Source organism: Triturus cristatus, chromosome 2_1 (assembly GCF_964204655.1).
Source record: "Triturus cristatus chromosome 2_1, aTriCri1.1, whole genome shotgun sequence".
In the NCBI taxonomy this organism is placed as follows: Eukaryota; Metazoa; Chordata; class Amphibia; order Caudata; family Salamandridae; genus Triturus; species Triturus cristatus.
The window spans coordinates 313,615,435-313,643,380 of record NC_140581.1 but is presented as its reverse complement, the minus strand read 5'-3'; the positions used below and the strand labels follow the sequence as shown (position 1 = coordinate 313,643,380).

General features: G+C 43.9%; 1 long non-coding RNA gene across 1 annotated transcript; it reads right to left on the bottom strand.

The window, feature by feature from the left end:
- Positions 1-4,814: 4,814 nt before the first annotated feature.
- LOC146864142 (uncharacterized) lies at positions 4,815-22,157 on the bottom strand. Its single transcript, XR_014976612.1, has 3 exons — positions 22,026-22,157; positions 14,480-14,592; positions 4,815-4,913 (listed from the first exon to the last, which is right to left on the bottom strand). It is a non-coding gene; the product is annotated as an uncharacterized LOC146864142 (long non-coding RNA).
- Between the last annotated feature and the right edge of the window lie 5,789 nt (positions 22,158-27,946).

Here is a 27,946-nt window from a genome sequence, read left to right as displayed (position 1 = left end):
GTGTTTGGCCACAGGTTTAAAATGGCCTGATGTCTTGCCTCTAGTGCTCATGACTATTAGATCGATTCCTGATAGGAATACTGGATTGAGCCCCCATGAGATTGTTATGGGTAGAGCGAGGAGGCATGTTTTCATTCCTGTCAACAAGCTACTGCCTACATCTGATGACTACGTGTTGGATTATTGCAAGGGGTTGGCTGATTCCGTTCATTATGTGTTTCATCAGGTTGGATCGGATGCAACCACCCTTGAAAAGAAGCCAGCTCATGATTTGAGTCCAGGAGACTGGGTGAGGATCAAAGTGCATAGAAGGAGAAATTGTCTGGTCCCACGTTGGGGAAAACCACGTCAAGTGATTTTGACCACGACGACGGCTATGAAATGTGCCAGAGTAAAGAATTGGATTCATGCGAGTCATACTCTCCGGATCCATGGTCCTGTAAATAAACCTGAGGAAGAATATTTGGGAGAGTCATACACCAGTTCTGAGTCAGAATCAGAAGAAACCAGAACAAGACAAGCTCCGAGAAGGGGAGCGTTGGAACCAAGTCAAGTTCCAGAACAAGAGAATTTGCCATTGAGGAGACGACTGGAAATTTCGGATACTAGTTCCGAATCAGATACTGAACAGGTGAGAGTACAGGAAAAAGTAAAGGAGAACATTGAGGAAACTGACAAGGAAATCCTTGATAAAGAAGCCCCACATGCAAGTACAAGAGAAATTCCACCTGTGGTCGTAGAACTAGAAGGTGAGGAATTAGATACAGAGAGTGAGGGTAAGATTGTTGCGGAAGACCCCCGAGGAGATGTAGGGACTACACACATCCAGGTAGGAAAAAGGGACAGTAAGTCAGCAGGAAGATTGTGTGGAAGAAACACGAGGAGGGACAGTTGTAGATAGGGAACAGGAAGTCGTGAAAGAAAATTCCAAAGAAGGTAAAGGTCAAATCGAGACCGAATCTGAAGAAAGTGAAGAAGAAGCACAAGAAGGACGAGTCTTGAGGAAGAGAGCTTGGAAAACCGAGCGAGGTGCGAAGGGAACTAGGTTGAAAAGGCCAGCAATTGAGGAAATTTGGCCAAACAAAATAAAAAGACTGAGGTATCAATTGACAAGAGTGAAGGCATCCAAAGCAGAACAAGTGAATGAAGTATCTAGTCAAGAAAAATCAGAAGACCCTGATCCGGCACAATTGAAGAAAGAGAAGCGAATTTAAGAAACCCAACCAGAAGTATAAGTCACCGGAATGGACGTATGTGTCACTTCCTGTAATACAAGAGGAAGCAGACAACCAAGAAAGTCTACGTGTGACTGTACCGGAAGTGGTTAAAGAGGAAGAAAATTCGGAAATCCTGAGAGTTATCTTGTCTGATATCGGAGAAGAGAAGGATGTTCAGGAAATTCTGGATCCAGATTGTGAAAACAAGGTAAAAAACGATCAAATGTCAGACTGAAGCGACAAGAAGAAGTTGCAGAGAGATTGAATTACCGGATAAGACATATAACCGAAAAGGAACCAAGTAGGCGCTTAGAGCCTTGGGTTTAGACAAAAGGCTAGTTGTGAATAAAAGAGGCAAAGTCAAAAGACACTTATCATTTCCGAAATGGCAAACACAGAAGGTAGAAAACTAGGGGTGGGTGGAATTAGCGAAATTCACTTTAGCAAATTATCGCGAAAATGTTAAAAATCTCCGCAAACACGCGGAAGTATCGCGAAGATGCAGAAGTTTTTTTCCCGCCCGTTCGCGGTATTTTCTGCGTGGTCACGGCTCGCCAACTTACCCATGCGGTTGCTCACGGGCGCGGGCATCTTGTTTTCACTTGTCTCGCGGTGCATGATCGCGAGAAGAAAGACGTGATCGCGCGACGAATGACGTTACTGCGGGTGCGAACTGTCGCGAGACAGCGCAAATGGCTACCAACAATCCAACATCTTGTGGAGAACGTGACCGGATCGGGAAAACTTGTCGGTGAACGCGGGGATTCAGGTAAGGCGATCGCGCACACGCGAGAATGTATTATTTTACAGCGCGAGCAAGCAAAACATTTTCAGTAAAATGCCATTTGCGGAAATTTTGACATTTTCGCGCTCTCCGCGGAATGGGAAAATGTCAAATTATCGCAATTTCCGCAAGCGGAACGGAATTTTAGCCCAGGCCTATAGAAAACCTACATGTGTGTTCCTTCGAAGATGGTGCAAAGTGTGTTGTTGTTGTACCGGATTACTAATGCTTCTATGGAGTATATTAGCTATAATAATTTCATTTAGAGGCACGTTCGAAAGGATAGAGAGTCATATTGAGAATAAGACTAATGTAGAGAAGGGTCATGATACTCATACAACTAGACTGATAGATAGAACTGACTTATATAAGGATAGGTCTATAACAGATTTTTCTAATAACGTTTTTTCAAAGTTATTGTATGAATATGTAAAGACTATGGATGTTAGCGATTGTTATGTTTGCATGCAGTTACCTGCATCGGTGTCAGAAGGTGTTACCTATCACCAACTTCCTGTGATATATATGGAATAACATGTTGTGTATTAGTGAGTTTGTTTTATAAAACAGGGAAATTAGACTATTAATATTCTGATGTAGATAATATTTTCTCACAAGTACCTGTAGTTCCTGAACTAAATAAGATAAAACCTGGTAAAGTTTTAGGTGAATATTTCTTAGAAACTAGGGAATTAACTTTAGAGGAAGTGTTTAAGAATAATCTTACTTGTAGTCTGAGAAAAGAAGAGAAGACCTTCTTGTACATGGTTGAAGAGAGTAGAATTAAGATGCAAAGAAAGATACCTGAGGGGAAAGGAGAGAAGACAGTTTGGGATGTTGAAAAGGAAAAACATTTGAAGGGAGAAACCAGTCCGGCTATGGCTTTAGATTGGCCTCATAGAGGGAAATTGTGTATCAGAAGAAATGAAACTGTGTATGATAATTATTTTATAGGTTCGAGTGAATGCAATGATACATATCGAATCATGGGAGGATAGGGATTTAATGGAGGAAACGATCTGGTATTCCCTGGATTATATTTCATCTGCGGGAACAGAGCTTATTATCGGTTGCCGGACCATTGGTATGGCACATGTTACCTAGGCCTGGTCTTCCCAAAGATATTTCATGTGGGAAGGGGAAAAGAGGGTGTGCACGAGATAGGTAGGCAACTAACACGTAGAAGGAGAGAAAGTTGGTCAGAAATTGTGGGGGATATTTTTGGAGCACTGATACCAGCAGTTGGAATATCTCTGAGGGCCTCATGTAGGTAGCTAAATACCGGTCGGTAACGGCCAAAATTCGGTAAATATCCCGTTACCGACCGGTATTTAGCTATTTGGGATGTAGGAAGCATAATTCAGGATTCGGTAAATTACCGAATCGGTAAAATACCGAATCGGTAAATACCGAATCCTGAATGTAGGGAGCACTCTAAAGAGTGCAAATTAGAATTAAGAATTCATTATTTACCACCAAATACAGGTTGGTGATAAATAACGAATACCTTGCAAAACGCAATATTTTGCAGATGTAAGAGTGCCATGTGGCAGACATACATGCCCTTAGGGCATGTATGTGCGCCACATGTGCACACATACAAGAATCAGGGGTGCAACAGGGTGTCAATGTGACACCCTGCCACCCTTGTATATGCTCCCCCCATTACCGAATCGGTATTTACTGATTTGGTAATGGTGACTGGCTTCCCATTGATTCCTATGGGCCTCCAGGCCCATAGGAATCAATGGGAAGGTATGCCCCATTACCGAATCGGTAAATACCGATTCATATTTACCGAATTTTTTCCGATTCGGTAAAATTTACCGAATCATTACCTACATCACATTTACCGATTCATAAATACCGAATCGGTAAAATTCGGTATTTATGAATTGGTAAATGTGTTGCTACCTACATATGGCCCTTTATGCGCATAAAATTAGAAAATTGTCTACAGTAGTGGATCGCTTATCGACAAGCACTGCTGGAGGATTCTTACTGGTAAACACCGAAATGGTTGCCATGAGAGCCATGGTGATGCAAAATCGACTTGCCCTTGATATTATTTTGGCAAAAGAGGGAGGAGTCTGCAGAATGCTGAAGGTGCAACATTATTCACAACAAAAAAGAGGTGCACCACACGAGAAGCTCAAAGTCGCACAGTTCATACGTGATTATGAATTGTCTTCAAGAATCAATTTTTATGTATTCATTTTATTTTCGTTTTTCTACAGAAAGACCAGCCAACGCGTTTCGTCCTAAACAAGGACTTCTTCAGGGCTGTTAATCATAAGTAAAAAAGTACATATAAATATCACACATATAAAAATACATATACAAAAAAGCACTTACATATATATAGAAAAACACTTATACACATGTAAGGAGACGGCAAACAGACAAAACGACATTATATACAATGTATCATATAACAGCAGTTTTCCTATTCAAGACTTTTCAAACAGACCATTCCATACATAACAATATGTTTAATGGAAAGTCCTACATATTTTAACATTTCTGAAGTTAATTTCTCTCTTTTTAAACTTATTTTTTACCTTTTTTAAAAATTATTTTGAATTATTTTGAATTATTTTACACCATTACATAATTTTATATTTTTATATTTATATGTATATATATCTCTTGAGGGGTCAACCGAAACAAAACACAACTATCGTAATGACTGGATCAAATCACACCCAGCATACAAATAGTGTCATGGGATAAGAACAAGGTATTCTAGAGGAGAGGAAATATTCACAAATAAACACACACAAGGAAGGCAAGAGGGAGAGTATGACCTACCACAGGGATATGGCAACGTTCAAAGAAGGAAGTAGCTTCCAGAGTGTTTCACCAATCCTAAATAGATTCAAAGTAAACGGCGACGTTCCCTCCAATCAGTTCTACAGCCAAAAACACAATCAAACAGAACGCCTAATCATAATCAGTACATCTGGAATCTTAAGGCTCCACAGACAAGAACACATGCAAAAACAAATTAAGTGCTGCCACAACAGAATGTATGTATCAGAAACACCGCGTAAGACTCACAGATTCACGCCAAAGTTTCATTGTGGTCCAATAAGTGAACTCTATGAGGATCCCACGTTCACAGGAATCATGCACCCTCTGGTTCTACAGATGTGGGCAATGGGCAGCATCCCAATATTCTAAAAGAAAACTGGAATGTATTATTTATTTTACAGAAAAAAGGGGGGATCCAGGATATATTTTTATAACGCAGGGATTAAGTAAATTAAATAAGCAAACAGTTAGGAATAGGAATAAAGAAAGTCAACTATTATTTCAGAGTTTCTAAAATTACAATTAAGTAAACATCTATCTACAATAATTTCAGCATGAAATCCCATCTTATTGCGCAGCCACCATCTAATAAATGACAAACAAGCGGTAAAAATATAGTTCTTCCTCAAATAAACCAAGAGCCAAGCTCAACTCATAATGCACAAAAGTAACTAAAGGGCCCATATTGCTCTATTAATCAAGAACCCATTCTGGACTGGTCTCAACAACGTGCCCATCAAGTTCAGAAAGTGAACGGAAGCGAAGGGAAAATTCCCAACTGTCGATTTTAAAAAACCCACATAATCCTTCATAAACAGCGTGATACACAGTTCGAACCTTACCGCAATACAATTGTGAACGGAAGCGAAGGGAAGATTCCCAACTGTCGATTTTAAAAAACCCACATAATCCTTCATAAACAGCGTGATACACAGTTCGAACCTTACCGCAATACAATAGTTGCCGGACAAATGTTTTTTTGTTGTGAATTACATTTGATTCCTTATGGAATAGGCATTGTAACAGTGGGTGCTATTGAGTGTGCACATGATTTTCCCTTAAATAGAGGGTTAGTACAGGGAGAGTTATATGAGGTTAGGTGCTGATCAATTGAAGGTTCCACTGTTATCTTTTGTGCAACATTATTGTACTTACATTCCTGACGAAAGTCAAAATTTGAAGAAATATATTAAGACTATAACAGACTTGAATGAGGAAATTGTTCCACTGGAGGTTGAAAGTGTTTGGTAAAAGATTGGTAAAGTGTTTTCTACTATAAAAAGCTTCTTAATGAAAATAGGTAGTTCCTTTGTAGGTAAGATCCTAATGCCAGTGACTTGTGTGGTAATACTAATATTAATGTTGAGACTAGGATGTGTATGTATAAAAATAAGAAAGTTACAAAATAAAATAAAAAGAGAAGTTGCCAAGAAAAGAGAGAAAGAAACAAGGGAAAGAAAAATGGGAGATATAGAATTGGAAGAATGGAAATAAAATATGTATAAGAAAATAAGAGAGGATGAGATGGGGGAAACAATGATGTGACGTAACAAAATGTAAGAGAACTGAGAATTCATTTCCATAAATTTTAACTGAACTGTAGTGGGATTTGTGGTGATATTAAAATCACCAAAGGGGGGATTGGTGGAGCAGGTAAAGCAAAATGTTGTATACTTTCTCTATTTTGCATGAAAATACTAATTCCATAATCATTCTAAATACTAACCTGTATTAATTGTTTGGAGTGTTACTACTAATCAACTTTACACCTTGATAAACACAAGATACACGGGGACTAAATGCTAATTGCATGGCTAATGATTCCAATGACTAACTGTGATACGCATATTAACTGTAGAATATGTCAGTATAGAAAATTGCATGATTTATGTTGCTTTTGTGATGGTTTGTGCTCCTGGTATTGCGGAATGGTGAGTATTATTGCTTTAAATGTTGCTATAAGCTAGGAAAATACTAATATATATTGGGATTAGTGTGCGTTTAAACATTAGAATCTTAATTTCCGTATATTCATTATTTCTTATGTTTGTTTTGCTTAAGTTGGCATTCGAGCCTACTAGGCCGCAATATTCAAAATGGAGCTCGGAAGTGGCCACCGTCGTGTAAGCGCGATGCCTACTGCGCAGACTCGGATGGCTCTGAAGATCTCCAGGAGACCTCCAAAGTGGCCACCGTGTTCCTAGTCAAGGATAGGAACATGGAGGATTGCCAGTACTCAGCTAATGTGAATGACAGAAAAGGACAATGAAGACCTGTATCCAGAGGTCTACATGTTGTTACTTCGAAACTGTTCGCATGAGAACTGGACAAACTAAAGGATGACATATTCAATTCCCTGAGAACCAAGAAAACCTGGGAACCAAGTCCAATATTTCAATTTTAGGGGTTTAGCCAATCCGGAGTCTTCTACTCCTGGAGCTGTTACGGATTATCTTAGAATTTCCTATATAAGGGGAACTTTAGAGTGGAAGTGGGGAAGTGTGTTCCGAGTTTCCGTTGGTGATTGCTGGTGAGGAGAGTCGATTTGCTTGCACGATTGCTTGGTCCTTGTGATACCTTTGAGACTGTGTCGTGCCGAGCGAAATAACTTTTCCCGGATTTATTGGGTCTTGGCCTGCACTTTGACTGGACGATTTTACCAGAAGGGATTTTATTTATGCAGGGCTGACAGGTTTCGGGAAATGGTCACCGGTATCTGAATTTAGGTAAATATAATTGTTATGCAAATTTGTGACAAAATATTCATTGAACCCCGATTTGATTAAATGATGATTATGCCAACGAAAGAGAATTAATTAGATAAACTAAACAGTGATTAACAAAAGAATGAGTTTGTGATTCTTTTAATAAGGTGATTGATTAATCAAAGGTTCTGAAGCTTTAATGTGTTTTAGCTGGTTCTAAATCACCATCAACCAGTCCAACTAATTGGTCCATCGACCAAGTGGTGGAGTACCTTGATGTTTAAAGTTAGAATTCTATAGGTGCAGATATATAATGTAAAGAATTTCCTTCCTATAGGTAATAAGGTACCCCCACATGTCCAGCGCTTCTTTCCTCCTGTGCGCAGATTCGGAGTGAGACGTAAGAGTGTTGGTGTTATTGGCCCCACCAATGGATGCGTGTGTGAATGAGTTAGTGTGATGATGGGTCTGTGACGCAGAGAGGATATGTAAATTTACCCTTTTCCGCTGGAGCAATGCCAATAGCTTAAACTCACGGAAATGCGAGACCTATTGCATTGCAAATGCTTTTTTATTTTAATTACTGTAGTTTCTTTCTTGGTCATAAAACAGCACGGATGACCTGATTGCCTATGACCCAGTGGAAGCAAAATAACTGCTTGACGTTGCCCTAGGATTTAAACGGCCCTTCTCGTCATTTGATCACATAAACTTTTAGCCCAGTCCGAGGCCCATGCAGTACCAATAATTATGTTTAGTACTGCTTCGACCCACCCCGAACAAGTCTGATTATGCTGCTGGGCATCTCTGCCAGCAATATTATTATGTATATTATTTGTACGAAAGGCTGTGTGACCGCTGGATGTAATGGGAAGCAAAGTAAATAAAACATGAACATTAATTAACACGGCGCCCAAAGTAAACAAAAAAACATGGGGAAAGGGCTGCAACGGAGATCATGAGCTGCTTATAATAGAGAATGTATTTTAGATTTGGTGGATGTGAATTAGTGCCGTGCAGGAATGGGAGTGAGGAATGCTGCTATATAGTGTCGTAACGAAACTTGAGGGGGGCCCCCTGCAGGGTGCTTGGAGGGGCCCCCTCTGGACACAATCTCGAGGTCTCCTACAGAAGTGCATTGCTGAGGGGGCCCCCTGGAGGTCGGGCCCCACCGCACCACGGGGACTGCGGGGGCCTGTGTTACGCCCCTGGCTATATAAAATAAAAGTAACGTGTGCATACTCTGGGGTGGGAGGTGGTGTTGGGGTAAGGCACAGGAAGATTAAGTGAATTGGAAGCAGCTCCCTGGTGAGGAAAGGGCGGAAAAAAAATAAACATGTTTAAGAGCAGTGCTTTTATTTAATAGGTCATTTACTTAGCCGTAGTATGTACCTAGCAACCTTTAAATAATCAACTGGACAAGCCTGTGGCTCCTACACGAAAAAGGCCCTGTGGACCCCATCCCCTGGGGCCAAATTGTTGAAAAAAGATGAGGGCGCAGCCCCCTACTGGGTCTACGCCCAAGCCCTGTGGCCAACCCCACATGTGGCCAAAGGGCTTGTGTAGTGTGGGGTTGGCTGCCTGCTGGAGGGTTGTCAGAGGCCCTGTGGCCAACCCCCTGCCGAACACGGCCGATAGAGCGTTTGTGCACGTGGCACGTGCAATGTGTTTAAGTGATACAGCTAATACCCTGATAAGTGACAGAAACCGTTGTCAATAGCTGTTTCACATGTGTCACACCAGTCCCCTTTACATATACTGTTCCATCTGATACCGCTCCAGATCTGTGAAGAAAAAAGCTCCTGTAAAGTGGGCGGAGCCAGGGAGTATCAGAGTTTTCTTTTGTCTTAGCTGGTGATGTCCAGGTGATGTCCAGGTCAGGCCAGATTTAAAGACGCTCCATATTTGCAGCATCGCTCCGGCTGCAGCCGCACGACAGAAGAGCTCAGCGCCTTGGCAGTCAATTATTTTTGAAATTGTCAGACGCTATAGGTATCCTTAAAAAAGCCACCCAGGGGCCGGATTAGGTCCTTTGCCCTCACGCTTGCATGCAACATTCGGTGGGCTCGGTGATCCCAGTTTATGCTGTCACAAAATGAGCCTACATTAAAGCTGCTGTGACAAGTGACTATTTTTTGTCTTAAATTATTCTGCGCCCTTAATAGTACCTCGTACTTAAAAGAATAATTTACGAAGAAAAATGGACTGCTGTTATGGATTTAACAATGAAGGTAAACAGTTGTACTTTGGAATAAAAAAAATAGATTCTATTCTATTGCTGTTTTACGTCTGAATTTAAACCTACGTACGATAACACGTTTTAGTGCGTTTCCAGTGGTTTTAGTGTGTTGCGGCCTTTTAGCGCTCGAACGTTGTGTTGTGCACTTTAAATAGAGGCTAAAAGGCTTCGGAGATTTGACTACCTGCCATGCATAAACGTGTGCACAGACGTCATTCAAACACCGCCCGTTATGGTTGGCACTGTCAGTGCTCATTTTTCAGTTCAGAAAGAAAGTTTTATTGATAGAAATAAAGGTGTCACTACAAAAGTCATAACAATGAATTCATGTCGATACAATACAATAAGTTGCATTACACAAAGTAGAATCGGACTTATGAATAAAAAATGAACATTTGATTCATAAAGAGTAAATCATAGAAATATTGGAGTTATAAATAATCTGGGAATGTATAAGGGGTTCAAGGGGGTTTTAAAACTTCCTGCTGAGACGGTTTTAGCTGGGAATATCTTTTGGCACATGCATCCAGGTAAAGTGTAACAGGGGACCACAAGTCTAAACGTTTCGCTGCCATCTGTATAGGATATACAAAGGAAGTGTCCAACCTATGATTATGGCAAACAGCATACCACCCTGCCTTATAAGAAATTTTTGTGAAATCTTTCAGTTAACAGTGATTTGCTGAAAGGCAGCCGCTAATAACAGATCGATAATTTTAACATTAAATGTAACATTCTTCCAGCAACGGGAGAGACTCCCTAAGAAAACATGAGTGACAGAAATGATAACTTAGTACCAAAAATGAGGTTGATTTGAGACCACACTTGTTTCCAGAAACTATCTTCTATTGGACACGAAAATAACATATGGAATAAGTCAGCGTGTGGGGAGGAGCATGACCAAAAAACATCGGAAGTATTCGCAAATCTTTTGCTCAATGCACTTGGAGTCAATAAAAGTCTATTGTAAACAAAGAACAGCGTTTGTATTATATTAGCTGCTCTGGACGATTTGCGCAATTTAGTCCAAATTTTGTTCCATAAAGTAACTGGCCAAGAAAGTTGAAGATCCCGCTCCTGTGCTTCTTCTATGCTGGATTTCTGCCTGATAGTGTCTTTATCTTGTAAATATTTGTAAATAGTGGAGGCTGTAGGTTTAGTTTAAAGCAAGGTAGGAAGTTGTGAAGAAGGATTCTGAAGATCAGGAACATTAGGTGTAGCGGATAGTTGAACATACTTATCCATTGCAGCCATCTTAAGTAGATTATATTTATGTATAAATGAGGTTGGTAAATTGAATAGTTGTCTGAGTGAGGGAAAAGATAAAAAATTTGAATGTGAAAATAACTGGTGTATCCATACTAAACCTTTCTGTCACCAGGTCTTCCAATAAATTGGTTTATTATGAATAACCAAGTTTTGTTGTGCCAGATTGTTGAATTCAGGAAATAGTCAATAGTGTTGGGGGGAGAAGGAGATGTAGAAGCCAACAGTTTAGAGGTCAATTTAATTATAGGAGTGGACACAGCTTGCGGTTTGCGTGAGAAGGAAAGGTACTCAGAGAAAGAGAAAGGGGATAGAAAAAGACGTTCAATTGTGATCCATAGGGGGCAATCCTCCGAAGTGTCGAGCAACCAAAGAGAAGCTTGACGTAGGAGAGAAGCTTACTGATAGGCCTGGAAATCAGGAAAGTTAACTCCACCTTCTGTTTTGAGAAGCGCCAATTTAGATAGAGACATTCGGGACCTCTTTGAATTCCACAAGAATAAGGAAAGAATGGAGTTAATCCTTTTAAGAAATTTGACAGGGATGGAGACTGGAATATTAGAGATGATGTATAAAATAATGGGTGATAACATCATCTTTATAGTATCCAAGCGACCCCACCACGATAAGTAGAGGGGATGCCATTTGGCCGCTAGGTCAGCAATTTTCTGTATACATTTATTCATGCATTGCGCCACCGTGTCTGATATTGAAGAGGTAACATGTAAGCCAAGGTATTTGATATGGGAGGGGCTCCAAGTGAAGTTAGAGGCGCTAAAGTCCGCCTTAAAAGTATACTTGGTCAGGGGAAGAATCTCACATTTATCGCTATTTAACTTATAACCAGAAATTTTAGAGTAAGCCTGTACTTCCGCCAGAAAGGCAGGAATGGAGTCACTAGGATTGGACATAAAGAGTAAAATGTCGTCAGCATAAGCTGCTATTTTAATGTGAGAATTCGCTATTTGAAAGCCATGCAGATTCGGATTTTGATGTAATTTTGAAAGAAATGGCTCCAAAGCTAAGTTAAAAAGGAAAGGAGAAAGAGGGCAGCCTTGACGTACTCCCCTACCTAAATCGAAAAATGAGGAGATCAAGCCATTGGCACAGATAGCCGCACGTGGATTGGAATAAAGAAGAGAGATCAAGGATATAAATTTAGGCCCAAAACCAAACCACCTAAGGGTGTAAAACAGATAAGTCCATTCAACTCTGTCAAATGCTTTTTCAGCATCAAGTGCGATTGCCCCAAGGGAGTGTTTTAAGTGCGAAGATTTAGATAGAACATTAAAAAGGAGTCTTGTGTTATCTGTTATAAATCTACCCTTGACAAATCCAGATTGTTCCTTACCTAATAAATCAGGCAAGTAAGAATCTAGTCGTATGGCTAAAGCTTTGGAGAAAATTTTATAATCAATATTTACCAAGGAAATAGGTCTGTAATTTTTACAATACCTGTGATCTTTACCTTCTTTGGGTATGAGGGAGATGTGTGCCTCTGAGAAAGTCCCTGATGAACTTCCTAATGTGCTAAAAAGATCTATTAAGGAGTATAGTTTGGGCAATATGAGTTTGGAAAAGTGCTGATAGAATTCTACTGTGAAACCATCAGGCCCTGGTGCCTTGTCTTTTTTAAGCTGCTGAGGAGCATTTGATAATTCTTGCTGTGTTAGATCCAACTCCAAAGGGAAGAAATCTGGCAGAGCATGAGAAGGTCTTTGGAGATTGGAGAAAAAGTTGGATAAGGAATGAGCAGATGGTTGTGTCTCCGAGGCGTAGAGAGATTTGTAAAAGAGGGAGAATTCATGCAAAATATCGGCATCTTTGAATTTTAAGTCGTAGCGATCATCGTAGATAGATTCAATAATGAGTTTGTTATGTTTAGCTTTTAAATAATTAGCCAATATTTTCCCTGCTTTGTTTTTACCCCCATAAAATTTGGCACTGGATTTTAGCAAGTAGAGTGAGGCGTCTTCCGTTGATTCCTTATTAAATTGCAGTTTGGCATTTATGGGAGCTGTGAGAGACTCCTTCGAGTGCGAAGTGTAAAAAGAGTGCTCCAGTTTTTTAATAATGTTCTTCTTCATTCAGTTTTTCACTTGCTTGTTCTTCTTCATCCAGTTTTTTAATGTCATGTAGAAGAACAGTGTTAAGTTTACAGGAGATTTTTCGTCTCTTAGCAACAAAGCCAATGATAAAATCCCTCGCTGAGGCTTTGAATGCGTCCCATACAGTTGAGAGGGGCATGGAATGAGTTTGATTCAGCACAAAAAACTCATCAAAGAATGTGTTGAAGGATGTAGTAAATTTTGGGTCCAAGAGGAGGGCATTATTGAAGCGCCACCTTTTGGGGTCTATGGCCTTAGGTAGAATCTCGAGACCAATTGAAACAGGGGCATGATCTGACAATAGAATGGAACCAATCTCCGCATGTGTAAGGGTTTGTGAAATGGAATGGGAAACAAATACGTAATCAATTCTTGATTGAGAGTGATGCGATGGGGAATAAAAAGTGTACTCTCTGGTAGTCGGATTGCAGAGACGCCAGGCGTCTAAAAGCTTGTGTTGAGTTATAGCTCGCACTAATGATTTCTGAGATTTGTTGGGAATATAGGAAACCTTGGAGTTCCTGTCAACAAACGGGTCAAAGGCCTGGTTACAGTCGCCAGCCAAAATAAAATTGTCCTCCATGCAGAGGGCAATCTGTTTAGCCATTGTGGACCAAAAGAAGGATTCGCCACCTGTAGGGACATAGACATTAAAAAGAGAAACGGGAGTTCCCTTCAAGGATAATTTGACATTCAACCATCTGCCATCTACATCTGAATCTTGAGCCAATAGTTGAAGCGAGAGGGACTTACGGCAAAGAATCATCACTCCATTTCGTTTACCATCACCTGGGGAAAAGAAGACATCCCCCACCCAACCCCTTTTCATCTTTAATGATTCAGCGTCCGACAAGTGAGTTTCTTGCAAAAAAAACAATATCAGCATCAAGTTTGGCCAAGTGGGTCAAGATTCTTTGCCTCTTGATGGGAGAATTTAAACCCTCAACGTTCCATGTAATCAGTTTCAAAGGCATAGGTATTCAAAGATAAAACATAATGCAAACATAAAGCAGAAGTCCAATTCAGTACAAGAACAATATAGAATAAGAAAGGGATAGAGCAGAAAGGAAACAATTCGTCCCGTGACATAGTGAAGATGAAAAAATGATTCAAATAACCAGTGCAGAGACAGATAAACAAAAATCACAATAGAAAGAAGGATAAGCCAAGTGAATGAGTAATAGGGGAATGAAGAAATAGTTATGACAAAGAGAATAGACAAAATGATTAGATAGGATAAAATGAATAGACGGAGGACACCTACTGAGGGAAAACTACATTCAATCAAAGAAAAACAAAAAACATAAAAGAGAAAATAGCTAGGGAAGGACAGAAGAAACACATACCTACGATAAAAGATTCAGGAAGATACGGGGGGTGAAACCACAAGGAGTAGGCAGCGCGTCTGAGGTCGGCTGAGCGGGAAGTCGGGGAGAAACCACAATACAACGGTGAGAATCTGTAAAGACAACAGAAAAAATAATCCTGTAAAGTAAACATTAAGACACATAAGAATAACATATAATGGATCGGGCAAGAACAGAAGAACCAACAGTGGCAATAAACGCAACTTCATGAACACGGCATCAAGGAAATCAATTCTACTGGGGAAACATATCTGCATTGTATAAATGTGATAAGAAGGTTAACAAAGTCTGAAAAACCTGTGGAAAAAGAGAGAAAAAAAGGGAAAACATTCAAGTGTTCGAAGAAGAAGAAGGCCCGGAGTAGTCCATAGCAACTGTTCTGCAGGAATTGATAAAGCATTGCAGGCGGATTGGATCTTCGTATGTCGTTGTTCTATTGTTGTATGTGACTTTGAAGAGGCACGGATGAAAAAGACCAAATCTGGCCCCCAGGGAACGAAGATCAGCTCTCATGTTGAGGAAAGCTTTACGCCTGCTAGCAGTAGCTTTAGCGTAGTCCTGTGAGAAGAACAAAGACGATCCTGACCATGTGATCCTCGGAGAAGCTCTCACTGCTGTGATCACCTTTTAAGAAATTTGGCAGGGATGGAGACTGGAATATTAGAGATGATGTATAAAATAATGGGTGATAACATCATCTTTATAGTATCCAAGCGACCCCACCACGATAAGTAGAGGGGATGCCATTTGGCCGCTAGGTCAGCAATTTTCTGTATACATTTATTCATGCATAGCGCCACCGTGTCTGATATTGAAGAGGTAACATGTAAGCCGAGGTATTTGATATGGGAGGGGCTCCAAGTGAAGTTAGAGCTAAAGTCAGCCTTAAAAGTATACTTGGTCAGGGGAAGAATCTCACATTTATTGCTATTTAACTTATAACCAGAAATTTTAGAGTAAGCCTGTAATTCCGCCAGAAAGGCAGGAATGGAGTCACTAGGATTGGACATAAAGAGTAAAATGTCGTCAGCGTAAGCTGCTATTTTAATGTGAGAATTCGCTATTTGAAAGCCATGCAGATTCGGATTTTGATGTAATTTTGAAAGAAATGGCTCCAAAGCTAAGTTAAAAAGGAAAGGAGAAAGAGGGCAGCCTTGACGTACTCCCCTACCTAAATCGAAAAATGAGGAGATCAAGCCATTGGCACAGATAGCTGCTGTGATCACTTTCATCAGGTCAGTATATTCCAAGAAATATAAGATGACGCCCCTTGGTTTCTGCGAAGGGTTGGCGTGGGATGGAACTCGACCCAGTCTGTGGGCCCGTTGAATATTGAATATTGAGCTGCGTCCCTTCTGGCAGGTAGCAGGTGGAGAACTTTGGGGAGAAACGATTTAAAGAAGGCGATCGGGTCTGACCCTTCAATTCCCTCTCCCAGGCCGTAGATACGCAAATTATTCCGTCTGTTGCGATTTTCAAGGAAACAGCTGAATAGGACTCTTGTAAAGAGGAAACGGATTGTAGAAATCCTAGTATCCAGTTGGGACCAATTATCCGTTAAAATTTGCAACTTGGTATTTGTCTCTTCCATAAAGGGTCTGAGGGCCCTGATCTCCTCGAGTAATAAATCCATCGATACAGGCGAGGTCGACTTGGGCCGCGAGGGAGGGTCTTTTTTAAGACGTTTAGGGCCATATGTAGGAAGCCTAATACCGGTCGGTAACGGCCGATTTTCGGTAAATATCCCGTTACCGACCGGTATTTAGGCTTTTGGTATGTAGGGGGCACCTTTCAGGATTCGGTAATTTACCGAATCGGTAAAATTACCGAATCGGTAATTTTACCGATTCGGTAAATACCGAATCCTGAAATGAGATGTAGGGGGAGTGTGTCGTTGGTGTGGGGATTCGTTATTTACCACCAACTAAAAGTTGATGGTAAATGACGAATAGCTGGAAAAAAGCATTTTTGTGCACTTTGAAGTGTGCAATGTGGCAGACATACATGCCCGCAGGGCATGTATGTGCGCCACATGTGCACACATGGACGAATCAGGGGTGCAACAGGGTGTCAATGTGACACCCTGCCACCCATGATGATGCCTCCCCCATTACCGATTCGGTATTTACCGATTCGGTAATGGCAACTGGCTTCCCATTCATTCCTATGGGCCTCCAGGCCCATAGGAATGAATGGGAAGCCAGTTGCCATTACCGAATCGGTAAATACCGATTCTAAAATACCGACATTTACCGAATCGGTAATATTTTATCTACATTACATTTACCGATTCATAAATACCGAATCGGTAAAATTCGGTATTTAAGAATCGGTAAATGTAATTTACCTACATATGGCCCTTAGTGTGGGTTTTACCAGTAGCCCCAGAGGAAGGATCCATAGTTACGATTGAGCACTGAGGCGTAGTGACTGAAGGGATGTCAAGCTTAGAAAGTTCCTTAAAAAGTTTAGAGTTTTTTTATAAAAGTATACTTCTTGGATGAAGAGATACGCTTTCCTGTTGTTCTGCCCATAAAATGCTAATCTGAAACTCCCCCACCAGGTCACGATTAGTGCACGCAGGGTGTATTCTGTGGGGCGCGCTACGAAAGCACCTAGGAGCCACGGACACACTTCCACAGATATCAAAGAGAGTGTGACAAAAATGCCCAACAGCGTGCCCTGAAGCAGTGAGGAGGAGGTGCACAAGTGATTAAAATAAAAGGGTTTGCAAAGCGCATCGAAAAACAGAACCCAAGAAAAAGTCCATGCGGAGGAATTATGATAAAATTTCCCATTCAGCAGCATCCAGGCATTAATAACAGGGCACAACAGAGGTTTCCTCCAAGTCTCAAAATGGCCGTCGTGTTTAATCTCCTCAGCATCTCAGCAATAAACCCCCAGCAGCACAACACAGCTCCAGACCTCAATGTAATGAGGTGAATTCCTCCGAAAAAACAGTCGCATAAGCAGACTGGGGGCGTAGGAGATAATTAATAAAGACTTTGAAGAGGAGTTTACAAAATCCGCGATTCGCGGTAAAAATCAAGATGGCGGCCGCGAGAGGGCCCGATCAAAAAAGGAGTCAAAATTCATACTTGCTGGCTCAGAATGAAGGCTTCATCAGTGGCTTGTAGGTCCAGGGGTCTTCATCTGTACGGAACTGCTGCCATAGCGGGATGGCTCGATCCAGAAGCGTGTTTCCTCCGCAGACCACTGGAGAGCTTCACCCGAGCGCCGCCATCTCCATCGGGCACCAAGCCACGCCCCGTCAGTGCTCATTTTGAATCGGGCATTTATTGTCCCGAGTTATATATCGGCCTGAGTGTTCTGAGGGGGCCCCCGCACCGCAGGGGATGCGGGGGCCAGTGTTACGCCACTACGACAGCGGGAGTGCAGGGGAGAGAGGGGTGAGAGAGAACGGACAGCGGGAGGCGGAAAGCATTGCGAGCGGTGCGGACAGGGCAGTAACAAGGGCCCGGGGGCTGCGGTTCGGACATGGTGGGAGACCTACAAAACAACAAAGTAGTCCCTACATCAAAAGATATTGCCCTGCAGTGAAAGTTTACTGTAGTTGGTCGATGCTGCTTCCTGAAGAAACGAAAGAAAACGGAAGTGATGGATGGGACCACTAGCCAACAATGAGGTAAGAAAAGCAATGCCGGATTTCACCTATGGCAAGCAACAAAACAAAGAGAAATGCCATGGGTGGAGTTTCACTAGTATTACTGATTACTTGATGCCTCGGAGAGTGGGAGACCTAAAAATTAAAAATACAAAGGAAATGAGGATCTGGAAATGCTGATTGGTTGAGTGCAACAGTCTCGTTCTGTCTTCATATCACCAACTGCACCGTTTCCATGGAGGGATGCTGTGGTATGTCTTTATAAATATACATTAAACTGGGGCACTTCACTATCTCAGAGGCATATCCAAGGGTGCAAGGGGACCTCTTCGGCCAAGTGTGTTTTTTCATCTAGAGTTTTGGGATTAGAGTTACTGGATGCAAAAGCTTTCTGCTCACTTCCCACTGACTACCTACAACATGCAGAGGTTCAATAAATAATCTGTGAAAGAAATAATAAGCAAGTACATACAGTTCTTCTTAGAATGCCGCTGCCCACTATCACCACTGTCATAGCACACTTCCTGCAGGGACACTGCTTACATTCCCTCGCTATATCTTTAGTAAGTGTTTAGTTGTGGGCAGGGGAAATTTTAGCTGAGAGTGTTGCATATTGTGCTGTTCATTAGAGAAGTGTGGCGCAGCAGCCAGGGCGGCTGACACCGAATCCCAGGGCACATGGTTCGATCGCTGGCGGCAGCTCAGCTCCGCACCATGTGACACTTGGCAATAGCTCAACTTAATCTCCCCAACGGCTCCAGGCACCTTGAGACCCTTAGGGGTGAGTAAATCACGCTTTAGATTTAGATTTAGTTCGCACAGCTGGGTAAACCATGACATATCCAATAGATTTGAATCAAAAGGGTACAAACACTCTCCAGTTAACTAAACCGTGCAAACATTACCTAGTCAAGTAGGCTGAGCTGATCTAACATGGTTGATCACTTATGGCTGGTGATGTTTGAAAGCTTTGCGGAATAAAACCTGACTTAAAATGCAGCAAGCGAGACCACATTCCTCATGAGAGGTCCAGAGATTACTGGGAATTGTCCATGCAATAAATATTTGGAGATAATGTTGGGTAAGCCAGTAGGTCTGGGCTGTTTTCAGTGAGTGTTTTCTCTCTTGTAATAGCTGTATGTTGTTTGACTTGAAAAAAGACAGAAGTCTGCCACAACCAGTGTGCTGAGTAAATAGCAAAGCCAAAAAAGGAGGCAAATAACAGAACTATGAGAGCAAAGAATAGCCTACTGCTGAAAGAATACACACAATAGAATAAATACATGCAAAGTTTTGGACCTGGCCCTTTTTGCAGGGTTATTCCCAAACATTTTGCCTTCTTCCTCCTATTTTTTCTGACCTGTTTTTGTTGGCTTTAGGCCTCTGGGCATTTTACCACTGGTAACCAGTGCTAACGTGCATATGCTCTCTGTCTAAATTATATTGGTGATTGGTTTATCCATGAGTGCCATATTTGATTTACTAGTAAGTCCCTAATAAAGAGAGCACCAGGTGTGCCCAGGGCCTGTAAATCAAATACTACTAGCGGGCCTGCAGCACTGATGGTCCACCCACTTGAGTAGCCCTGCAAACATCTCAGATCTGCCTCTGCAGTGTGTGTGTGTGTGTGCAGTTATAAACTGCCATTTCGACCTGGCTAGTGCACTCACTTGACAGGCCCAAACCTGCCCTTTTATTACATGTAAGGCACCCCTAAGGTAGGCCCAAGGTAGCCCCATGGGCACGGTGCAATGTACTTAAGAGGTAGGACATGTACCAGTGTGTTTTACATGTCCTAATAGAGAAATTCTGCTAGTTTATTTTTTCACTTTTGCAAGGGCTATTTCTCCCATGGGGTAACATAGGGATTGCCTTGAAATATCGCTTAAAAGACACACCAATGATCGACCGAATGCAGAGCAAATCAAACATTCACCCCCAGTCACGAGATCTGGGTTAAATCCATCGTTCTTTTGCTCACCATGCCACCCAATTTTAGACCCAGCCATATGCAAATCAGTCTTGACCCTGTGCCTCATGGGAACAGTCCAGACCTAACTGCCAAGCCAGGTCCTCCCGGGAACGAAAATGAGCATCATGGGACCGGTTTCGGGGCATCGCCCCTCATCAGCCAGGCTAGCTTGAATCCAGTGGCATGGTGAGCCTGGGACCCACGTCTGGGCATACCCGGCGCACTTAGGGCGAGAAATCAAAAGACACACAGATAATGGACAGAATGCAGAGCAAATCAAGCATTCACCCCCAGTCAAGAGATCTGGGTTATATCCATTGTTCTTTTGCTCACCATGCCAACCCAGTTTAGACTCATCCATATGCAAATCAGTCTTGAACCTGTGCCTCTTGGAAACAGTCCAGACCGAACTGCCAAGCCAGGTCCTCCTTGGAACAGAAACAAGCATCCTGGGACTGGTTTCGGGGCATCACCCCGCATCAGACAGGCAAGCTTGAATCCAGTGGCATGGTGAGCCAGGGACCCACATCTGGGCATACCCGGCACACTTAGGGCGAGGAAGCAAAAGACACACAAATGGTGGAAGGAATGCAGAGCAAATAAACATTCACCTCCAGTCAAGAGATCTGGGTTAAATCCATTGTTCTTTTGCTCACCATGCCACCTCAGTTTAGACCCAGCCATATGCAAATCAGTCTTGATCCTGTGCCTTATGGGAACAGTCCAGACCGAACTGCCAAGACAGGTCCTTCCTGGAACAAAAACAAGCATTCTTGGACCAGTTGTGGGGCATCACCCCTCATCAGCCAGGCTAGCTTCAATCCAGTGGCATGAATATCTTTTAAGCATAATTTCCAATTGGGAGCATGTAGTGATTTAAAGCTTGGGGGCTCTGAACTCACAATTTAAAAATACATCTTTTGGTGAAGTTGGTTTTTAAATTGCATGTTTGAAAATGCCACTTTTAGAAAGTGAAATTCAAAACACAAAAAGGACCTGGCTCCGTCACTCCTTAAGCTCCTATTGCATTAGAGCCACAAACAGACAACTATTCTGTCTGTTTGAATGGTTTATTTATTTTAACCACTCTTTTTAGTTATCAATTATTTTTTGTCAGAAAATATTTAAATTTGTGAAAAGTAAAGAAACATTTATTTTTAAAATTACGTACACTGATATTCATAACATTCACTAAAGACAATAATCATAAACACACAACATTAATATGTACAATACTTTTGAACCACATAACATTGTTACATTTGCATCATAACATGTAACGACTACAATGAATCTGTCGCTATTCTGAATTCTAGACCAACCAAGTGTCTAACATGGGGAAATGATTTAGGTATGGTTTTCATAAAACTACCCTCACAGAATATAAAAAGAACAATTTTTAATCCTCCATGTCAGTAGAGTGCCAACGCGTTTCGAGACCCAGGCTTGTAGTACTGGGACTCTCATCAGGGCTTCATATTAATGGCTGTCAGCATTTTATAAACAAATTATGCAAGAAACAAACATCAAATTGATTGTCCCTATATCCAATTAAACCTCCATATTTAACTCAAGCCTTATCATTTTACCTGATCTCGTCAGGCATTTGAGACCAAATTTTGTTTGAACGATTCGTGGCCCAACTCAGTTACAAATTCAGAGAATTACAGGGAGCCTCGTGACCGGTTCCACTATCGAAGTTTCTTGTATATCACCGGCTCTATTCTCAGTAGTTCATTTTAATTGGGGATTGTTTTATTGCCGAGTGGTGCAAAAGTGAATTTATCTTACAGCTGTCCCGAGTCTTTCATACCGGGACATGTATTTCCGCAAAGTTGTTATCCTAAAGAAATGGATACACTACATTTGAAACAATTCCAAGCTGCGTAAACAGGACTTGCTGGAAGCGCTGAACGAAACTCACTTACTTTTCATTAATTTCGCCGCACCAATCCTTCTCTTTACCAGTGTCGATTCGCCAGTAACTGCAAATGGAGGGCATTTCATCTAAGAGCACTTTCAATGGTGTGTATAATACCGATGGTCATGGGAATTGTAGCACCTCCATGTAAACCAATCGGAAAAAGTTTGAACTAAATTCTTAACAAATCCTGACTAGTGCATTATGGGACCTGTAGTGTTTAACCAAACATGATTATGTTTTGGACAGCCCTGTCATCCCATTAAGCCCAGTGACTCCGCTATTGAATTTTAGAATGAGGTAAGCCTCTTTCTGCAACAAGGCAGCATCAATGTCCAGTAAACGTTTAGATGTATCTAAGACTGGTAGCACCATCCACTTGAAATCCGTTTCACTGTGGGATTTTTCAATGAAGTTTTGAACCATTGGAGCTGCAATTACCTTTTTTTAAATTCTAGAACGTTGTTGCGTGATGCGCTGATTAATCTGTTGGTTTGTCTTGCCTACATACAATTTTGAGAAAGAACAGCATAAACAAAGTTTTTAGACTTACAATAGTAAACTCTAAATGACGCCATTTGACCTCTTTATGTGTAAATTCTGACCCTTCTATTGTGGAGTCACATGCAACACAATTGCCGCATTTTCGGTGGCCTATCACTGGTTTAAGTTGCCACTGGGATCTCAAGCTGCTCTTGGATTGTGAAGGAAAGATGTCAGCTCTGACAATTTGCTGACAAATGCTTCAGTTTTTTTTCATTGCGAAAAGAGGTTTCGGGAATGGACAGTCTAAGTTTTACAGCAGGTGCCAATTTTTTAACACAATTTGCCTAAACTTATTAGTGTCTGGCCCAAACGTTGTGACACAAAGCAATCTTTCCAATGGTGGGCATTTTCTTGCTTAACCATTCTGTGTCTCTGCCTGTCTGTAAAATCCACGTCTGGGTTAGGATGATAGTTGGGCTCTTGTGCAATGACGCTAGACAGTTACACAAAGGGAGCTAAGGCGTGCCTTGCATATACTGATGGGGCATCATCAGGCTGATGGGCCTTCCTGAGCTAGAGTGGTGGGCCACTGACACCTGAATAGGGCTGTGTCTGTCCTCTCACAAAGCTGTCTCCACTCCTCTGTAGTGTGTCTGGAGCCAGGTCAGGAAAAGGCAGGGTCTTGTGCATTACAAATACTTTCCTTTAAAGTTTGCCTAGTTCAAAGGCAGAAACTGGTATAAGTACTGGAGCTGTGACACCATAACTTCAGAACACTTCTGGACCAAAGGACATTCTCTCAGGACGAAGAGTTAGATGCTGTAGGAGGGGCTGACACATTACTAGTTGCTTTGTTCTGCTGGTCTGCTGCTTGCTGCTTATGTCCTGGGAGCAAAAGGACTGGACTTTGCTTTCTACATCCTGCTTCCAAGATTCTCCAAGGGCTTGTGCATGCTTGCCTCCTGTCAAGAAGTCTCAGGGCCATCAAAGATTTCAGATACCGTAGAGGAGCCTAGCGCGCAACCAAGATGGCCGCGTAGGCTTACGGCTCCCGAGGGCCTCCGCAACCTCCCACGTCTATCCTGACTTAATCCTGGTTTATTTGACGGGATTTTTGCAGATGAACTTGCGCTGAGGTGTCACCCGTTTTCCGAATTCAGATCGGACGCCGGGACCCGGAATGGTTGCACTCCGAAGTTTGCGGCCTGCTCTTGCCTTGGTCCCGATCTCGAGCTGGTGAAGTGCCCGGGTACGAAGTGAACAACAGCGGCTGGCTGGGCTTGCCCTGCCACGGACCCTGCACTTTCACTTTTGTTTTCAAGCTTGCTCTCTGATATCGGCCGAGAGACTCTGGTGTTTCAGAGGGGCGCGGACGGCGAAGTGTCTGGCCTGACTCTCGGATTCTACATGGGCTGACCTGTCAGCGACGGCTGTGCTCAATTGAATTAGCTACCTGGTCCCCCTTTTTTCCTGGTGCGGGCGGGTGCCGGCCTTGGTGGCCTCCGGACGATGGCGGCGAGACTAGACGGAGACAAGTCGAAACCCAAGTCAACCCGGAGGGGTGCCTATACCCAGGTCAATAACATGGATCGATATGCGCAGGCAAAGGGATCCCCTGGTGGCTCGCATAAATCGCCTGAGAGGTCTAAGGAGGTCTCCGGCCCATCGTCGGAATTGACCCTGCTTGACGTCATGGGCGCCATTGAGGAGATGAAGACCGCTGTGGGTCAGCAGTTTGATACCCTGGCTCATAAACTGGACGCGGTCCTGATCGATGTGCATTTGGTCAGGGCAGACCTGTCCAAAACTAACGAGCGGGTCGACTCCTTGAGTCAAGCGGCGTCGAGTCTAACTGTGGACGTGGCCGCCCTGCAGACGGAGGTCCGTAGGTTGCGGCTAGCCAGTGATCTGACGGACCGTCGACTTGAGGACTCTGAAAGCAGGGCTAGACGGAACAATGTTCGTATCATTGGAGTGCCGGAAAGATCGGAGGAATCTGCTGCGGATCTCTTTGTTGAGGACCTGGTGACCAATCGTCTCGCGCCTAAGGGACTGAGCAAGTTCTTTGCGGTGGAGCGGGCCCACAGGATTCCGGGTGGTGCGCCCAAGGTGGGTGCTCCCCCGCGGCCTATAATCGCCCGACTCTTTACCGTTCGGGATAGGGATGCTATCCTTCAGGCGTCGAGGGTTGCCGGGCCGCTGAAGTTTGAGAACTCCAATGTCAGCTTTTACCCGGACTTCACGCAAGCGGTCCAGAAACAACGGCTGGGTTTTTTGGGTGTCAAACGGCGCTTGAGGGACATGGAGCTGAAATATGCGATGTTATTCCCGGCGAGGCTGCGGGTTGAGTTCCAGGGTCGTTCCCACTTTTTCGACCGGCCGGAGGCGGTTGGAGACTGGTTGGATGCCCTGCCTCGGGGACAGGATCGAGACAGTCGGATGGCGGAGAGCGGACGGGATTTGGTGGAGCAGGATTAGAACTTGGTTCCTGGTGATGGACTGAACTGGTGACGTTTTGTACCTTGGCTCAACTGGACCCTAGATTGGCACAATATGCCCTCCAAATGCCCGGGGGTTGTGGGGAGCTTATTGGGGTCCTTTCCTCCTTCTGGGGTTCTTTTTGTGGTATGTGTTAGGGCGACAGGCACACTGCGAGTTGGGGGGGCTGTTTGGGCTCAAGCAGGGGTGCAGGGAGGGGGGAGTTGTGGTTTGGGGATTGTGGGGGAGGGGGGTTGTTGGGGATTGTTTGTTTGTTTCGCAAGGCAATGTGAAGTTCTCTGCTGACTTATCCGGGTTGTGCTTTCCGGGATGTGAGTATCATGCATGGGAGTGGGATGGGGGGTAGGGGATTGAGAATCCTTTCGTGGAATGTGAATGGACTTGGGGACAGGATCAAGTGCGGGGTGGTGTTGCAGTTCTTGAAGCGGATTTCGCCCGACATTGTTTTCCTGCAGGAGACACATTTGATTGGGAACTGCTTCCATGCCCTAAATAGGAGGGGCTACCGCCTTGCCGCTCACTCTGGTTTCACTTCTGGCTCTAGGGGAGTGGGCATTTTGGTTAGGGCCTCTCTCCCATTGGAAGTTGATGAGGTGCTTCACGATGAAAGGGGGCGCTATGTGGCACTGGTGGGGAGATGGGAGGGTAGGACTATCTCGCTCGTCGCTGTGTATGTGCCTCCGGGGTTGCAGACGGCTACATTTGCTGATTTGGGGCGTTTGGTCCTGGGACTCCCTGGGGGGGTTTTGGTGTTGGGGGGTGACTTTAATGCCGTTGTCTCCGGGTTGGAGGACCGTCACCCCCTCAGGGATCTCCCTAGGGCTCAGGCCTGGTTGGGTGGCTTTTTGGACACTTTGGGACTTGTAGATTGCTGGAGATTGATGCACCCGGGTCAGGCGCAGTATACCTTTCACTCGGGGGCCCATGGGAGTCTCTCGAGACTTGATCACATGCTTATGCCAGCGATCCAGGCTGGGATGATTGGGGAGGTGCGTCATTTAGCCCGAGGTATTTCTGATCATTCCCCTATATGGTTGCAACTGAAGGTTGTCCCTGGGGCAGAGGGGAGAGTGGCACCCATTAGCCCCTGGTATCTACGTAACCCTAAGATCCGCGCGGAGCTGGTCAAGTCCACTGATCACTACTTCAATGATAATGTGGGGTCGGTGCCGTCGGCCGTCTCCCTATGGGAGGCTTATAAAGTGGTGATCAGGGGGCAGGCCCTGTCCCTTATCTCCCATGCTAAGAGGTGTGAGAGAGCGGAGGTGGTTCGCCTGGAAACTGAAATAGCTGAAATGGAGGAGGACTTGGAGCGGGGAGTTACTGATGAGAAAGTGCATGTTCTCAGCCTCAAACAATCAGATTATAGAGCGCTAGTCACGGAAGCCGCTAAAGGGATGAGTAGAGAGCAGCAAGGACGACTGTATGATGTGGGGGACAAGGCCGGAAAGTTGATTGCTTGGTTGGATAAGAAGGAGAGAGCGAGCAGGGTGTTGCCCGTTGTGGAGAGAATGGATGGAGTGCGTGTGACTGACCCGGTGGAGATCGTTGACTGCTTCGCGGCTCATTTCTGCGGGGTATACTCTCCGGTATCTGTGCGTTCGGAGGAGGATTCTCATCTGTTGCTTAGAGACATTGCATTGCCAACCCTATCGGAGGCTGATGCAGTATTGATGGAGGCGAAGTTGTCGTCGGATGAGATCGCTCTGGCCACTCGCTCAATCGCATCGGGTAAAGCGGTGGGTTCTAATGGTCTTCCCATCGAACTATATAAGTTGCGTCCCGATAAGATAGCGCCGCATCTTCGGGACATGTTTTTCGCGGCACGTGCAGCGGGCTTCCTCCCCCCTGACCAACGCCTCGCCAACATAGTTGTGATACACAAAGAGGGGAAGCCGCGAGATCGCTGCCCCTCCTATAGGCCCATTTCGCTACTGAACGCAGAACCCAAAATTCTGGCTAAGGTATTGGCTAATCGACTGGCTCGGGTCGTGGGCGACTTGATTCATCAGGATCAGTCCGGTTTCATACCTCATCGGAACACCGCTCTAAATTTGAGGCGGTTGCATGGCGTGCTGGCTAGAGCGGAATTTATACGTGAGCCGGCCATCTTGGCATCTTTAGATGCTACTATGGCGTTCGACACTTTGGAGTGGCCATATATTTGGGCCGTGTTGGCGAAATTTGGGTTCGGCCCTGAATTTATTGGTTGGGTAAAATTACTATATGCTGACCCTCTGGCTCAGGTGGTGGTGAATGGTAGGGTGTCGGCTCCCTTCGCACTGGGGAGAGGTACGCGGCAGGGATGTCCGTTATCACCCCTTCTCTTTGCACTTTCTTTGGAGCCTCTCGCCGCCTGGTTGCGTTGGGAGCCGTCGTTGCGAGGCATTAGATGGACGCCGGAGTTTGAAGACCGTGTCTCCCTTTATGCGGATGACATCCTTCTGTATCTCACCTCTCCCCGACAGTCGCTGATTGTATTGGTGGACGTACTGAATTCCTTTGGTCGCAACTCCGGCCTGGTCATCAACTGGGCCAAGTCGTGTGTTTACGTCCTCTCGGGTGAGGCCCCCCTCCTGCCACGGGATTGCCCTATCCAGATTGCTACCCTGGGGTTTAAATATTTGGGAATCTTTATCTCACTGGATCCCGCGGTCCGCTATGAGCGAAACCTTCTCCCTCCCCTCCAGCGATTGAAGGCCGACGTTGCGAGGTGGCGACGGCTTCCGCTCTCGCCACTTGGACGGGCGGCATTGTTTAAAATGATGTCACTACCTCGCTTCTTGTACGCTTTGCAAAATACTCTAGATGTCGTGCCAGCCCGTTATTTCCGGGAGGTGGAGGGTCTTCAGCGCCAACTGTTTTGGGAAGGGCGGCCGCGGATTGCTCTCGCCAAGTTGACGCTCCCTTGGTACGATGGGGGGGTCGCCCTCCCCGATATTA